Raw genomic sequence first — 12067 nt, 5'->3', positions numbered from 1 at the left:
GGATATGTACCCATAGAATGTTGCACAGCAATGTTCTTCCCACTCGACAGGGATGGGGCCACAAAAGACCCTTGGCATTCACGCTCTATGAGCCTGACGAGTCTGATCAGCAAGGCAATGGAGCCAATCATAATGGAAGTCAACAATAAAGATATTGGGAACCTTCACACAGTTGAGCACACCCAGTTTGGCTTCATCAAATGCAGCTCACACCTCCTGAACTGGGTGGATTTCTTTGAGACAGTTACCCAGCCTACAGATGATTGAAAGGAGCTCCACACAGCCTACCTATACCTCACTAAGGCCTTTGACACCATTCCCCAGTCAGGTATCATAGATGAACTCACCAACCTAGGCATGAATCCATACATCACAAGATGGATTGCAAACTGGCTCACAGATAGATCCCACAAATTAAGAGTTGCTGGCTACATGTCAGACTCTACACTGGTAACAACTGCTGTCCCCCAGGGTTCAGTCCTGGGGTCCCTCCTGTTTGGTATAGACTTCTCAAAAGTACATGCTGACACAGGAGGGTTGTGGTTGACTAATTCTGCTGGGAACTGTAAAGTGCTTGCCATAATAGATTCCCCGGATGACACAAATATTTTCCAGAAGGGACTCTACGAGACAAATGTGTGGTGTCAGAATCATGGCCTCAAGCTCAATGTGAAAGAATGCATAGTAATCCCCTTTGGGGAAAACAAAATACCCACAAACTACCACATAGGTGTTACCCCCTAAAAACTGACAAGGTAATAAGGGATCTGGGGACACAAGTAGATAGTCATCTTTCCTTTGACAACCATGTTGCCAAAGTGATTAGGAAATCCTATGTGGCCCACCTAATCAACAAAGGGTTTGCATCAGGATCAAAAGAGGTAGTGGTGGCCCTCTACTCTTAAGTCATCAGACCCATCACTGAGTGCAATGCACCATTTTGGATGTACTCGACTAAGCATATCCAGCAGCTGGAGAGACCACAGAGGTACCTCACCAAGAGGATTACTGGCCTCAAACAGTTGTGTTATGCAACACAACTGGTAAAACTAAATCTGTTCTCCATTGCTAACCGCCTACTCAGAGGCACACTCTGCCTAACCTACAGAGCCATGTCCAATGCATAACTGTTGAACATGCTCCATCTATGGATAACAAAATTGAGTCACACTACACACTCCAGGGATATGAACCTCATCACAACAATGAATACAACATGCTGGTGGGATAGAGTACCATTCCAGACACTTGCCTTACTGTGGAACAGAGTCCCAATGTACATCAGACAGAGCCCCTCGCTGACACTCTTCAATAGGAACCTTGATGAGTGGATGGGAAACAGACAATTCACGCCAGGCATCACATCAGCAGCCCCACTAGAAAGGGGCTTAGGGTACTAACTATTAGAACTAGGGCTTAGGAGACTACCCAATGGGGTGGTGAAAGCTGCACAACTTGCCTAGGCTAATATATGCCTTCGTGAAGATAGTCTACTACATACCTATGAACCTATGTGACAGGTACATGTCTACAGATAGTAGATGTGTACTTCATTGTACAGTCATATTGTACAGCAGGCACATGCATCACATACACTGTAATGCTTACAGATACTGGTGGCTATTATGTACAGTGGGTGAGATGTGCACCTCATGTCTTTTGTGCCATTGGGATGTGTGCTGGGTGGGACAGGCCTGGATGGCTCCCTGTCATGGTCACCCTCTTACACACATCTCTGCCCATCCATCTTTGGCTTAATATACTGTGTTCCCCCTATATATATATATATATATATATATATATATATATATATATATATATATAGGTATATATATATATATATATATATATATATATATATATATATATACACATATATATATATATATATATATATATATATATATATAGAGGTACATATGTAGGTAATAGGCTATCTGCCTGAAGGCATATATTAGTATGGCCAGAGTGTGCAGCTATCACCACACATGGGGTTAGTTCCCTAGGCCTCTGTGTAGTACAGCTGATGAAGTGACCATGGTGTGACAGCTCAGTTTCACATACACTCATCAAGGCTCCTCTGGAAGAGTGTCAGTGAGGGGCTCAGCTTAATGTAGGTTGGGAGCCTGTTCCAAAGCAAGGGAAGTCTGTGAATTAATAATGTATCCCTCCAACATGTTCTATTTATTGTTGTGATGATGATATCCCTAGAGCATGTGGCACAGTGAGCTTGGGTTTACTTCAGATAGAGCATGTACATCAGTTCTGCATTGGACATGGACCTGTCTGTTGGGCAGAGATCGCCTGAGTAGACAGTATGCAACAGAGTACAGATTGAGTTAACTTCAGTCTTGTTGCATGGGGCAACTGTTTGAGGCCAGTAATCCTCTTGTTGAGGTACTTCAGTGGTCTTTCCAGCTGCTGAAGGTGCCTAGTCAGATTCATCGCAAGTGTGCCGTGATACTCTCTGATGGGTGTGATGATAAGTAGAGGGAACCTCCTTTGACCTACATGCAACGACCTTTGCAATTTGTGGGAACACATAGCATGATTTTCTAACTACTTTGTGAATGTGTTTCTGGAAGTAGAGATGACTATCCACATGTGTCCATAGATCCCTTATTACTATCTCCATGTAGTTCGAGGCCATAATTTTGACACCACATCTGTCTGACTGAGACCCTTTTTAAGGATGTCTCTGTTGTCCAAAACATCGATTATGACAACCTTTTTGCAGTCATCCACAAACTTTGCTAACCATAGCCCTCGTGTGTTTGACTGTATTTCTGAAAAATATACACCAGACAGGAGGGGTCCCAGGACTGAGCCATGGTGGACAGCAGTTGTTACCAGCTTACAGTCCAACAGGGAGACCACAATTCTTACCTTGTGGGATCTATCTGTGCCCCAGTTGGCAGTCCATCAGATGACATATGTGTTTATGCATAGGTTGTTGATTTTGTGGATATGACATGTGTGTGGAATGTTGGAAAAGGGCTTTTCAAGGTCTATGTAGGCTGTGTGTAGCTCATTTCATTGATGTATGTCCTGGGTAACTGCCTTGAAAACTGTCTAGCAGGTTTAGGGACCATGATCTGCCCCTGACTAAACCAAAATGGGTAGGGTTGGATGTCTGTAGGCTTAGAATAGCTCTGGTTATGACTTCCATAATGATGGACTCCATGGCCTTGCAGATCAGGCTTATTAGGCTTATAAGACAATAGTTCCCATGGTCTGTTGTGCACCAACACTTGTGGAGTGTGCCAAACGTTGCTGTAACCCATTCCACAGTTTCATATCCTGTACAGAGGGTGAGTCTCAACAGACTGTTCAGGTGCAGGGTCTGTTTGTTTTGGAGTTCACATATGATACAGCCAGGGACTCCATGTCATCCCATAGACACCGTGTTTTTAGGTTTGGATAGAGCTGTTAAACCATTGTGTATGTGATTTCTGGCTTTTCACAATCTCCAGGTATGGTAATGGGCCCTTTTGTCAGTGGGAGGGGGGGGTAAATATGTATGAACCTGTCTGACAAGATGTTGGCAATGTCAGTCATGTACATGTATTCATTTACACTTTGCACTGACTCAGAACATATATGAGTTTACATTGATATTTAGGACATAGCTAAAGAAAGCTTCATGGTTCTCTATGGACTCTTTGGCAATATTTTTTGGCTTGGATAATGTTAGGAGTGCTCATTGTTTCTTGATGATACTGATCGGAGATTTATTGATCTTCTTTGGAGTTTCACTTTCTTTAAACAACTTAAGTACTTGTAGTACATAGTTTGATTATGACAGGGGTCAGATATATTATATGGGTCTGTTTTAATATCACTGTGTGCGCAAGGCAGGATTGGTGAATAGTGACGTGTCTGGAGTAAGAACTGCAACTGCCAGATATGTGTGGCCCACTGCTGTACTCAGACATGGCCTAAGTGTGTGAGCATGCCCAGTATGACCTTTCAGTATGTTGCTGACTGACATTTGCTTTGTTTGTTTTAAGTGTGTGAGCATGCCCAGTATGACCTTTCCGTATGTTGTTGACTGAAATTTGCTAAATTTAAGTGTGTGAGCATGCCCACTATGTGTATATATACTATATGTGTGTGAAAAATCAAGTTATTTTTTACTTCAGGGCTCACCTTTGTGTTGTACATCGACAGGAAGCATGCTGTCCCTGCAGGGCTTCCATGAGTCAATTTGCATAGACTTATCAACATTTCTACATACAGGGGGGACATATTTTATTTGTACATTTCTACCCGGGGGGGCACACCTGACTGTTACTGTGGGTGTACATAGGATGAGGGGTACACCTGACACTTATACACATTTGCTAGGCCTGCACTGCTATGTCAGGTACTCCATTTCAGTCTGTACTGTTGCCTATCGTACTGGCTTGAGGCATACCACTGTACTACAGACCTTAGCTTCCAATTACACGCATATTACTTTGTGACTTCATAGCCTACCCAACCCACATCACACTGCCTGGCCTGCTGTTATCTGTCTGCATAAGCCTGGGGGGAGGGTTACTCATATGCCTCCTCAGAGAGCATGATACAGCATTTGTTTGTGTTTGCATTTGTCTACAATTGTCCTGCTGGATGTGACTGTTAGGTATGTGACCCTCCCCAACTGGTATGTGTGAGTGACTTAAGTTGTATCTGTAACAGTGAAATGCTGTTATGGCTTAGTGGTTCAGTACTGTGACTGTAGTGCACAGTATCCCGAGTTCGAGCCCTATCACTGCTTTTTATTTTCCTGCTGGGCAGACCTGTCTAGTTAAGGAGCAGTAAAGCAGGTGTGAGCGTGTTTACCCGACTTTGCCCAATGTTGTCCAACTTTGCCCGACATTGCGCTGGTTAGCGCGGTGCGCAGCTACGCGCAATTGTATTTAAATATGCTCAATACTGGTAAAATGTGCTTAGCAGTGCTTTATATTGCTTAAAATAGGGCACTCATGCCTCAAGTGGTGCTGCAGGGCTGCCTATGTCGGATGCACATAGTACACTCCCTATACATGTTTGAAAACAGGTAGTGTCAAGTTAGGCATCCCTTTTACTGTATGTGCGAGTCAGAGAGAGGTGTCATTTCCAGGGTTCCTACTGAGTCAGTGTATGTGCTATGCGTTGCCTCTTTGCCAAGGCCAGGGCATACTGGGCACGCCTCCTTCTGCCTACTGGGGCAGGCTCAGGTTGTTCTTCCTCTGAGTCACGCTGTGCCTGTGCAGGCCTTGGCAATGGTGGGGGGCTGTTTGGCCCTGCCCCATGCTGTTCCTGCTGCAGCTGTTTCCGCAGGATCATATTGTGTAGCATGGCACATACCATAACAATTTGGGTACATGTAGTTGGGGAGTACTGCAAGGCTCCACCAGATGTGTCCAGGTACCGGATCCGTGACTTGAGTATCCCAAACACACGCTCAATTATGTTTCTTGTTTGTGCGTGTGCCTCATTATGGAGTTCTTGTTCAGGTGTGTGTGCATTTCTGATGGGTGTCATCAGCCACAGCTCCAGTGCGTATCCAGAATCCCCCACTAGGTGACCATCAGGGATGTCCCTGTTGGCATATCTCTGGTACAGTTGTGTCAGATGCCAGATGTGGGAATCGTGATAGCTTCCAGGGCAGCCAGCACACACATTCATTATTATGCCCTGGGCATCACACACGACCTGACAGTTGATGGAGGGGAAGCCCTTTCAGTTGATGTAGACCCTACCCCGCTCACCGGGTGCTGCTTTGATGTGTATGTGCGTGCAGTCTATTGTACCCACTACCTCAGGGTATTCTGCTATTTGGTGGAAAAGACGCAAATTGCTGGCCAATGCCTCATTGGGAATTAGGGAAATATACGTGGTCACCGACATGTGCTGACATGGCAACCAGGAACTGGTGGAGTACCCTGGATGCTGATGCCTGTGAAATCCCCATCATATCACCAGTTGGTCTTTGGAAGGTACCTGTAGCTAGTATTCTTATGCCAACACATACCTTGGTATCCACTGGGATGGGTTCCCCTCTATTGGTTCTGTGTGTGAGGCGTAGCCGGCACAGCTCAACAATTTGCTGTAGGAGGTCTCTGTCCACCCTATAGTGCTCCACTATCTCCAGCTCATGTAGCCCCTGGTAGGTTACCCTGGGTCTGTACACTCTTCTCTGTCTCCTCACTGTGGGTTGCTTAGCAGCATTCACAACATCACCACCCTCAGCACCTTGCACATGTTGGTTTATGATAGCAAGAGCAGCCCCTAACATTTTGTCTGACTTAAGTTTTTTAAGCTTTCCCTGTTTGTATACTGCAGTGTTGCAGAGTTCTTGGGAAAAACAGGGGGGAATGCTCTTTGCAGAGTTTAAAGTGCTGGGCTGGGCTGGGCTAGGCTAGTCTGCTGCCTGTGTAATTGGCTGATTTTGATATATTTCACCTGACAGATCTGCTAGTTCTCCTTGGTTAACTTCCTACTACTTCTTTTCTTTCCTTTTGCCTTTCTGTTTCCGCCTGGGGGGAAGTGCCGTGCACACGCTGTGTGCATGTTTGTAAGGAGTTTCCTATATTTTAACATTGTGCACCTTTGGTTTGAGGTTTTCAAATAGGACAACTGTAGGCACGCCTCTTGCAATCCTAAGAAACTCAAAGCAAACATAAGCCACTGTGCTCCAATTAGCTTACAGCCTGTCTGACACACCCCCCTCATGATGTCACCTATATTCTAATCTACTACTCATCTACTCCTACACTCTTGGGACATGGCTCACATGCTGGGGAAAATTGGGATTCACTATCCTTATCCTCATTTACACAGGATTGCCTACTAATGCATGGTTACATCTCTGACACTGAGCTTCCCCCCTTAGCAACCACTACTCAGTGGCCATGTTGTCTTCAGCCTGCCATTCACCTGCATGGCAGAATAAGCTTTTTAGCGAAAATGCCTATTTTTGGCTTTTTTTTAAATTATTTTCTTGTTTTTATAAGCGCCGCACGTTTGCGCTATGCTTAAACATCAGAGATCGGGGGGGGAGTTAGATTTTTTATATTTTTAAACATTTATAAATGCCAATGGCCTTATATTTGGCCATTGGCATGCTTCCTCAACTGTATGCATCCTTTATTTGGAGCTGTCATAGCTCCGTTTAGCTATTTGCAGAACGGTACTCCATTACCAACGGAGTACATTTCTGCAGATAACACTAATCTTCCACGGACAGGTTAGTGTTTCCTGGATCGCAAATTTACTTCATTTGCATAGATTTCACCAGCAAATGAGGTAATTTGCATACCATGACGCTGTCCGTGCAAGAGTAGCTTTAGCAGCTCTCGTGCATGCCCCTACCGGCTGTTCCTGGATCGCACAGCAGACATATTGCCTGTTTGACGTCTTACACTACTCTACACCTCCGTGCAAGCTTTTGAGAAGGAATGTCTTATTTTGCATTGTCTCAAGTTAACAGTACTAATATTTTAAAAGTGTTCCTGATTGTCCCTGATTATTTTTGGAGTTGTCCTTGATTCTGTTGGGATTTGTCCCGGATTGGTTGAGAGCTATGTATATTTTCCTAAAATCTCAGGACATTCGCATTTTTCATGTTTTTTTTTCCACTGGACACAACTGTCCAAATAAGGACTGCCTTGCATCAAGAAGGAGAGGTGGTAACGCTATCTAGATTTTTTTTTTTTACCAAGTGTTAATCTACTGGTCATGGTTTAAAATTACTGTAATACAAGGTACCTAATGTGTGGCAAAGACATGCAATTTAAGAGGTATATGACTTTTTTGTTTTTTCATTAAAAGGTATATGATTACCCAAGTATAAAATTAAAACGGTGTAACCCATCACACACATCTGAGGAGCATCATACTGTGATCTCAAACTATATTTCAGTCTGTAGCAGAAGAGTCCAATATGAATCAACCCACAAATAAATTATATAGCTGAATGCCTATGAGCTCCAGCCTAGTTTCGGTATTATAACTAACCAGCTCAGAGCATTTACACCTCCCTGTGCTTATTTTGAGGGCTTCTCCCGCATCCTGGGTTGAGGGAAAATTTTCAATTCATAGGGTTATAGTAAACAATTTACAAGCTATTAAAATAATCCAATGTCAGAGTTAAACCCTTTACCTTGTGATAATAAAGGAAAGGCAAGCATAGGAGGACTATGGCTGACCAAGTTTGCAGATGACTGCAAACTAGGGGCTATAATGGACTCTCTGGCTGACACAGATATCCTCCAAAAGGATCTCACTGAGACGGATACCTGGTGTCAAAATCATGGCCTCAAGCTAAATGCCAAAAAGTGCATAGTCACCCCCTTTGGAAAAAACAAAGTACCCACAAACTACCACATAAGTGGTAGTCCCCTAAATACGGAAGACGTAATAAGGGATCTGGGGACCCAAGTAGATAGTAATCTCACCTTTGATAATCACATTGCCAAAGTGGTTAGAAAATCCTTCTACGTGGCCCACCTAATCACAAAAGGGTTCACATCTAGATTAAAAGAGGTCATTGTGCCCCTCTACTCATCACTCATCAGACCCATCATAGAGTACAATGCCCCATTTGGGATGTACCTTACAAGACACCTGCAACAGCTGGAAAGACCACAGAAGTACCTCACCAAGAGAATCACTGGCCTCAAACAGATGCCCTATGCCTCTCGACTGAAGAAACTCCAGCTGTACTCGGTTGCATACCGCCTACTCAGTGGTGATCTCTGCCTGACATACAAGGCCATGTCCAACTCAGAATTGATGGACATGCTCCACCTAAAGAAAACCTTATCCCCTCGAGCCACACGCTCTAGGGATCTAAACCTCATCTCCACAACAATAAATAGGATGTGCTGGAGGGATAGATTCCTGTCCCAGAGACTTCCCATGCTTTGGAACAAGATTCCAATCTACATTAGGCAGAGCTCCTTGCTAACACTCTTCAAAAGAAACCTTGAGGAGTGGATGGGAAACAGAAAGTTTACCCTGGGCATCACTGCAGTGGCTCTGCTGGACAGAGGCACAGGGAACTAATCTAAGGGAGTGGCGAAAGCCAACACATTCTGGCTAGGCTTATAAATGCCTTCAGGCGGATAGCCTAGTACTTACCTATGAACCTATAAACATTGCTGGCATTATGCCAACCTCATCCTTCTGCAGTTTTATCAAATCAAATACAAAACATCTGTTTTAGACACCATGAATGCGGTAACATTTTTTTCAAGAAGACTATTTACTAATTTGGTTCCTTTATAATCAGCAATAGCTGTATATGTTTATCCTACCAAGTGTAAGGTTTCAACAGGTATTCTTTATCATTTTATCCCAGTTCAAGATTGCAGGGGTGGAGGACCAGCGCTAAGCCAACAGCATAACATGCATAACGCATTGTCAGAACTTAATTCTAGCTAGGACATCAGTTTACAGCAGGACAGTCAAACACAACCATACCCACCTACAGACAATTAAGAGCACCACCAAGTCGGCTACAGTACGTACTAGAAACACTGCTCCAGCATAAAAATATAATTCAGATTCTCTAGTTGGCTCTCAACCTTCCATTTCGAAAATGTGGAATATTACTAGTAATGTGGGAAAAAACTGGAACGTACTTAACACAATCTTGTAATGGTCTCAACAAACAAGCTGACAGCATGAGTTACTTTATACTTGCAAAAGTTCTTTTGAAGAGTATGATTCGATATTTTTTTCTATTGATATCATAAAAAAAGCTCTTGATGATGGTGTGACGGACTCTTTTAACATGTGTTTTTAAGTGTGGAAACGAAGAACAATTCTTAGCACTTTTCACAATAACATACACATGAAAAATAAGTGGATTCAAGAAAACATTTACAGTGAGACTCGAACTTCGGACCCACCAATTACAAAACTGAAGCACTAACCGCTATGCCACTATACAATCGCACTAATTTTTCGAAATTAAGATAGAAGGCTTTCATAAAAAAGATACATTTTTGTTGTGTGAACATTTGAGAATATTTTGCTTCTGTGATCAGTTAGCTATTACCTTTTAGCCAATTACCCTCCAAGCTACAAATAAAGTGCTTTTAACTAGCACCGCCTATACATAACCCAGCTTTTCACAACGTGGGGTTATTTACAAGGCTTTTCAATTTCTGAATGCGGAAGGGGAGGTGTTCTAGGTAATACATTGAAGTAATAGACTGGGTCATCAAACAGACATTGTTATACCAGAAAATGCACTTTTTATCTAAACTTTAAAAACCTAAGGGAATAGCTTAATGAAGAAAATATACCTGACAGCAGCTAATAAAAAAGTCTTCAGTGCCATACGCTCCGCCTTCCCTTCGAGTTTAGGGATCTGCCACAGATGTATGGCAGCGTGCTGATTGTAAAGAAGTAACCCTCTGCTGGTGCTAGCTGCAGGCTGCATAGTAGTACTTGGAGTTTGATTGTATGGCAGTAAGCAGACTCCCGACCTTTTATTTTAAAGTAACATATCAATTTTCGTCATGAGCAAACAACATCGGATGGAAACACGTTAGTCAATCTTCTATTAATTCAGTTACATCAACTAGGCCCCGTATCAACTCTGAAGCCTTGGTGTTTCCTGATCCATGTATTACCAATGGTGGTCCGACTAGCACCGGGTACGCTTCAGGAATACTTACTTCCCGGGGTATGTATATAATGTTTTCCCCTGTTATATTTTACAGATGCTTCTTAAACGCTTTGGGTTAGTTGTTATTATTTTAAGCTAGTAGCAGTGTTTATGAACAATTATTGCGTTTTGCGTTGATGAGTAAGAAATACGTGCTATATTATTTGTTTACTTTTTAATGTGTAGATTTTTTTTCTAGTATGAGCTTCATTATATTTAACTAATTATATGATAGTATGAGTTGATTGTAGGACTCGAACCCGAAATTTTTGTGTATTAGACCAGCGTTATACCATTAGGCTAGAAGCTCACGTGATGTTAAATGTGTACTTGGCAGACTTATTTGTCTTAACCTTTTTATTTGTATAGTAATACTGTATGTTTTTAAGCGTGGTAGTGGTCATTGATAGTATTAATATTTTGGAGCTTATGATGTAGATAAAGTCTGAGTTTGCTATCAATTTAAATAATGGTGAGAACAACTTTGCAGTATAGTTCTAAGACTTACAAATGGCCAGTTCACCAGAACCACAAAACTGCTAATGTGATTATTGAATTTCTGTACAAAATCTTCCTGATATTTTTCAGAACATCTCTTAATTTACCTTGTATATTTTTTCCCTGCCCCTCATACATTTTGCGATTTTCTGGACAGTCGTTACGGATTACATTCACTGAGCAAAGCTATGCATGCCCTTTGTAGACATCTGATTCTTAAGAAAGTGCATAACCCATCTTTCCGTTATTTCAACATATAAGTAAAACAAAAATCTAGTTCACAAAAAGACGGATCGATCACAGAAACTAGAGAGAGTCCAGGAGGAGAAAAATGTAGATTAATTTTAGATACGTGATATAAGGAGCAGTTGAGAATAGAGGGTGCATGTAGATGAGGCAGGGATTGTGACTGGTGTGCAGTGGAAGAGTACTTGCAGTGAAATTTTGGATGGTGGTGTCTTTTGAGTTGTGCTTTGAAAGTGAGGAAAGAGGAAATTTCCTTTACGTGTGTTTTTGTTGTGGGGTGCGATGAAGAGTGGTCCATACAGTACATTTGGTTTGCAGGCTCTATAGTGAGTAGTCAACTGAAAGAAGTTGCAGAGGTTGTAGGGGTGGATTTGTTATGCAGTTTGGCAGCTAGATGCAGGTTCCAGTTGAATAACAGAAAAAAAAAAGAAAATACGCCTAATTTTGAGCCTTTCTCCCTCATTATTTCTGGTGTTGAACTTGATCTTTGAACTTAAAGGTTCAGTGCTACAGCATCTTTAAGAGTAGCGGCATAATGATGTAAAGAGGGAAGGAAAATTCAGATTTTTTGTTGACCAAGACAGTTACATAATTGTTTTATTTTTACACTTAATACATTTTTTAATGGAGGAGTGTTGGATACTGTGTTCCTTGTTTGGCAGTGATAACTTTCAA

General features: G+C 42.4%; 1 protein-coding gene across 1 annotated transcript in view; it reads left to right on the top strand.

Annotated features, from left to right (window-relative positions):
* The first annotated feature begins 10110 nt into the window (after positions 1-10110).
* Positions 10111-12067, top strand: part of BRF1 (BRF1 RNA polymerase III transcription initiation factor subunit) — a 2040227-nt gene continuing 2038270 nt past the window's right edge. Inside the window, exon 1 of the mRNA XM_044074370.1 lies at positions 10111-10666. The gene's annotated coding sequence lies outside the window, so the exon portion shown is untranslated. The remainder of the gene's footprint in view (positions 10667-12067) is intronic.

Source organism: Protopterus annectens, chromosome 6.part0 (genome assembly GCF_019279795.1).
Source record: "Protopterus annectens isolate FY-2018-M chromosome 6.part0, PAN1.0, whole genome shotgun sequence".
NCBI classification, from domain to species: Eukaryota; Metazoa; Chordata; order Ceratodontiformes; family Protopteridae; genus Protopterus; species Protopterus annectens.
The sequence above is the reverse complement of the archived record's forward strand: the minus strand, read 5'-3'. Positions and strand labels throughout refer to the sequence as shown.